This window comes from Helianthus annuus, chromosome 5 (assembly GCF_002127325.2).
Source record: "Helianthus annuus cultivar XRQ/B chromosome 5, HanXRQr2.0-SUNRISE, whole genome shotgun sequence".
In the NCBI taxonomy this organism is placed as follows: domain Eukaryota; kingdom Viridiplantae; phylum Streptophyta; class Magnoliopsida; order Asterales; family Asteraceae; genus Helianthus; species Helianthus annuus.
In genome coordinates, this window is record NC_035437.2 from 33,404,110 (window position 1) to 33,409,668 (window position 5,559).

Sequence of the window (5,559 nt, forward strand, 5' to 3'; positions counted from 1 at the left end):
AGTCTTCAAGAAAGAAGACTTCTGTTGCCAGTCCCTCTGCTTCGGCCCCTAAAGCACCTGTTAGGGGTAAGGGAAAGAAGAGAAAGACTTCTGAGGATCTCCAAGGATTTCCCCTGCTCCGCCAGCAGTTTCTTGATTATGTTAATGAAGTAAGGATCATTGCCCCTGTTGGCTATCCTACTTGAGTATTCTGTCTGTGTATTCTGTTTCTTTGAGGATCACCTGGTCCTGATCTTACCTTTTTCCTTTTTGCAGAAACTTGCTGAAGTAGAGACCTACCTTGGCCATGTCGAGGATCAGGAAAGCCAAATCGCTGACCTTCAACAAATGGGCGTGTTGAAGGATCTTAAGATAGCTGATCTTGAGAAGGAGCTCCGGGCTACAAAGGATGAGGCTGCTCAAATGCTGATCAACATGGATGGCGAAAAGCAGGAGATCACCCAGGATGCCAAGGTCTCTGCCGCGATTGCTATGTATAAGATACAACTGCAGATGGCTGCGGAGGCTCAGGATCCTGCCTTCGACAAGAGCTCATGGGATGTGGAGGGTTGGAAGGCAAGGCTAGCGGAATTGGAGGACGATGATGAAGCTGAGGATATCCCTATGCTTGAAGGTGGTGATGCTGGCAAGGATCAAGGTAGAGATGGAGCAGCAAAGGTTTGAGCTGCAGGATTGGGCGATGATGGATATTTCGAGACTAGGCCGGAGCCCAATTTTTTAAGTTTGGTAGTGGTTTCTTTTTGTGGTTGTGATGTTTTGAAACAGTTTATGGTTTGTAACTCAAACAATAGTTTTTAGGGTTAAGGATCCTGGATCCTTTGGACAATAGGTAGGATCGCAAATGGTGGAGGGATCCTCTGTTTGGGGGATGAAGCCTTTGTGATCCTGCCGCCTTTAATTTCCTGCACCTGCTAAGACCGCATAGACAATGGACACCCTTTGCCAACCCATGTGGACGGGCCACGTTTTGCTGGTAAAAATGTGGGTTGGCAATTTTGACAACTTTTTGAAAGGGTTTAAGATCCTTTTGTTAATAATATAACTTTAATCTTTCTGGCTTATCTCGTGTTGTTATCCTTTATTTATCCTCTTTATTTTCCAGTTGTTTTAGAAATATATTTGTTAGAGTAACAAGGGTTGAGCAAACCATGTTTAATAAATTTAGGATATGATCCTAGATCAAATATCCTGACACTGAAGATTTTTGAAGCAATTAATTTCAAGGATCATAGGTTTAGTTGTCAAAGTGTAAGGGTTGTTCAGTATAATCAAAATAGTCAAGGATCATACCTGAGGATCCAAGTTAGGATCCTAACCTTTAATCAAGATAACCGTAGATGAGATTTTAATGGATAATAAGGATTAAGGATCCTTATGTGTTTAACTTTGAAAACCTGAAAAATGAAACATTACTTGGGACTAAGCCAATGTAAAAGATAAGTTAGTAGCTGGGGACATGCCCAAAGGGTAACTGGGGATAATCCTAAAGGATAACTGGGGACAAGCCCAAGGATCGTATGTAAACTGGAGTATGGCCCTTACTGGCGACTATCCAAGCTTGGTGACATGAAAATGTCAAAACCTTAGCTAACGTGAAAACGTTAGAAACCTTAGGAACGGATGTATGGTACGTCTACCATTATACGTAGGATCCTAGATATAGCCAGTACGATGAGGTTGTCAGCCCCGGAAGTGGGTACTGGTCCCAAAGACGTGAACTATATCAGGATCATCGTGCGCTGCTGGCGGAAACTGGGGATAATCCCAAGGATAACTGGGGTTGAACCCAAGGATCTGCGGTGCTTTTGAAGATCTTTAACGATATGCTGAAGATACCTGAACTATCATAACTCAAATGGTTCGTGAGAAGAGGATGAAGGATACATGATCCTTATCCTTAGGTAAAAAGTAAGAAAATGTCATAGTTTTTGGATAAGGACATTACCAGAGTAAGGATTACTGACATCACCGGGATCCTTCGAGGATACTTCAATGTAAGGATCACATGCTTGAAGGATCATGTTCACATGAAATATTTCTTTAGGTGAACAGCATTCCAGGCTCTTGGTAACAAATTTCCTTCCATGGTTAGCAATCTGTATGCCCCCTTTCCTGCTTCAGCTTCAATCAAATAAGGGCCTTCCCACTTTGGTGCTAACTTCCCGTCAGCAGGATTGATAGTGTTTTGGAATGCTATTCTCAACACCATATCTCCGATTTGGAACTTCCTTATCCTGACATTTTTGTTGTAAGCACCAGCCATTCTTTGTTGGTAGCTTGCCATCCTTATCCTAGTCAGATCCGTGATTTCCTCAATAGTATCCAAATCCTGAGCTAGGATTGTAGCATTCTCTTCAGGATCACGAGCACTTGTTCTAGCAGTTGGGACCACCATCTCTGTTGGGATCACTGCTTCTGCCCCAAATACTAAAGAGAAAGGTGTTTGACCAGTGGCATTCTTGGGAGTTGTCCTATCAGCCCATAGCACATAAGGTAATTCCTCTACCCATTTTCCCTTCTTGGATCCTAGCTTCTTCTTCAGATTGTTGATGATGATCTTGTTGGATGATTCTACTTAACCATTGGCTTGTGGATGGACTGGTGTTGATGTTATCATCTTAATTCCCCAACTGTCACAAAAGTTAGTGGTTCTGCTCCCAATGAATTGGGAACCATTATCACATACAATTTCAGAGGGAATGCCAAATCTGGTTATAATGTTTCTCTTAATAAAGGATATAACTTCCTTTTCTCTGACTTGAGCAAAAGCTTCAGCTTCTATCCACTTGGAGAAGTAGTCGGTCATGGCAAGCATAAATACTTTTCCACCAGGTGCTTTAGGGAGCTTGCCAACTATATCCATCCCCCATCTCATGAATGGCCAAGAGGATGGTATTGGATGCAAAAATTCAGCTGGCTGATGAAGGATATTGCTGTGTCTTTGACAAGGATCACACTTCTTAGCATATTCTACAGCATCCTGTTTCATAGTTGGCCAGTAGTATCCTGTTCTAAGGATCCTTGAGAACAATGCCTTGCCCCCAGTGTGGTTTCCACAATCTCCTTCATGGAAGTCTCTCAATACTTCTTGAATTTCAGGATCCTCGATACATCTTAAATATGGTCCTGCAAGAGATCGTTTATATAGCATATTATTTAAGATTGTGAATTGAGATACCTTAATCCTGAAAGCTTTAGGATTTTCTCCCATAGGAATCTCCCCATGTTGCAAGTATCTCATGACTGGTGAGATCCATGATCCTGAATAAGATTGAGCTTCTTCACTAGGGATCACTGCAGTATCCTCTTCTATTTCCATGGCCACCTGATTTTCAATAGCAGGAGCTAGGATATGGATGATGGGGATACTTATATCCTCTGGGATCTTCAAGGATGATCCTAGGTTGGCCAATGCATCAGCTTCTGTGTTTTCCTCCCTTGGTACCTGCTTTAACACCAAAGTGACATTTCGAAGGATTAAGCTTCATGTTATAATTATCAAGGATATCAAATGCTTCCTCCAAGTCCCTTAGGTGAGCCTCAGCTTTCTTTGACTTGACTACCATATCATCTATGTATACTTCCATAGTTTGTCCTATTTGATCTTTGAACATCATATTCACCAGCCTTTGATATGTTGCACCTGCATTTCTTAGTCCAAAAGGCATGGCAATATAACAATATAAACCGGTTGGGGTCATAAAGGCTGTATCCTCTTGGTCAGATGGTTCCATCTGAATTTGTTGGAATCCAGATGATGCATCCATAAAGGTCAACAGTTCATGCCCCGCCGTTGCATCCACCATGGAGTCAATGTGGGGTAGTGGGAAAGGATCCTTGGGACATGCCTTATTCAGATCAGTGAAATCGACACATACCCTCCACTTTCCGTTTTTCTTTTGGACAACAACCACATTGGCTAACCATTTTGGATATTTTACCTCTCTGATCATACCTGCTCGAAGTAGTCTCTCTACTTCTTCTTGGATAATGGCATTCCTTTCTGGTGCAAACTTCCTCCTTTTTTGATGGATTGGTTTGATAGACCTGTCAATGCCAAGTTTATGAGTGATAATATCCTTAGATATACCTGTCATATCTTCATGTTTCCATGCAAAGGTAGATTTTCTTCTTTTGAGGAAGGATATTATGTCTTCTTTCAACTCGCCAAGGATCCCTGATCCGATATAGATTTTTGATTCAGGATCACTAGGATCCAAAAGGATTTCGTCCACATCCTGTTCCCTTGCCTCCAAGACACTCCTTGGAGGATACTGTAATTGCTATTGCTCCCTTGGCTTCGAGGTTGGTTTCATGGATGAGGTATAGCAATCCTTAGCCTCTTGCTGGTCACTGTCGATCTTGATTATCCCCCATGGGCTAGGGAGTTTCACACATTGATGGTAGGTAGATGGGACTGCTCTCATATCATGTATCCAGGGCCTGCCAAGGATAACATTACAACAAGATAATCATTCAATGACACAAAATTTTTGATAATTATGTAATCCTTCCACGTAGATTGGGAGTTTAATGTCCCCCAGAGTTTTCTTCGTTTCTCCACTGAATCCCACAAGCACGGAGGATCTTGGTGTGATGTCTGATTCTGGGATACCCATTTTCTTTAGAACATCAAGCTGGATAATGTTTACTGAGCTTCCTCCGTCGATAAGGATCCTCAAATATTTGATCCTCCGGAAATAAAGTTGATCACTTGTGCATTCGCCGGAGGGGCTGGAGCCTTTTCAGGGATCCTTTCAGGATCCTGAGTCCTTTGCTTTTTTCTTCCCAACAATTCTTTCAAATGTCTCTCGCTTAGCAGATATCCAATTTCTTTTCTTAATGCTATGCATTCTTCAGTTAGATGCCCGAAATCCTCGTGGTATGCACACCACTTTGACTTGTCTTTAGTCCCGGATGGTTTGTCATTCTTTCTGGGCCATCTGGCTTTTTCTCCTAGATTCTGCATTGCAAGGATTAGTTCGTGATTGTCAACAGAAAAACAATATTCAGAAATCGGAGGATAATCCTCATTATCCTCTTCCTGGTTAACAGCATGCACATTCTGGTTGTCATTTCTATGGTAGGATTTGAACTTATTGTTCTTGAAAGAGGATCCTTGTTTTTCCTGTTTTGAGGATCCTACTTGCCTCTCCTGGATCCTCTTGTCATCCTCTAGCCGGATGAACCTGAGTGCCCGAGTTCTTACTTCATCTAGGTTCCTGCATGGTGTCATAACAAGATCATCATAGAACAATGAATCCTTAAGCAGTCCCATTTTGAAGGCCTCAACAACCGTGGCCATATCCAAGTTGGGAATGTCCAAGGATTCTTTACTGAATTTAGTTATATAATCCCTTAATGATTCATTATGACTTTGAGTTATCCTATATAAATCACTAGTTAATCTTTCAAATTTTCTACTACAAGAGAATTGGTTATTGAATAAATTAACTAAATTAGCAAATGAAGTGATAGAGTAAGGGGGAAGACTTAGCAGCCATTTAAGAGCTGATCCAGTAAGGGTGGATCCAAATCCATTACATAAGCATGCTTCCT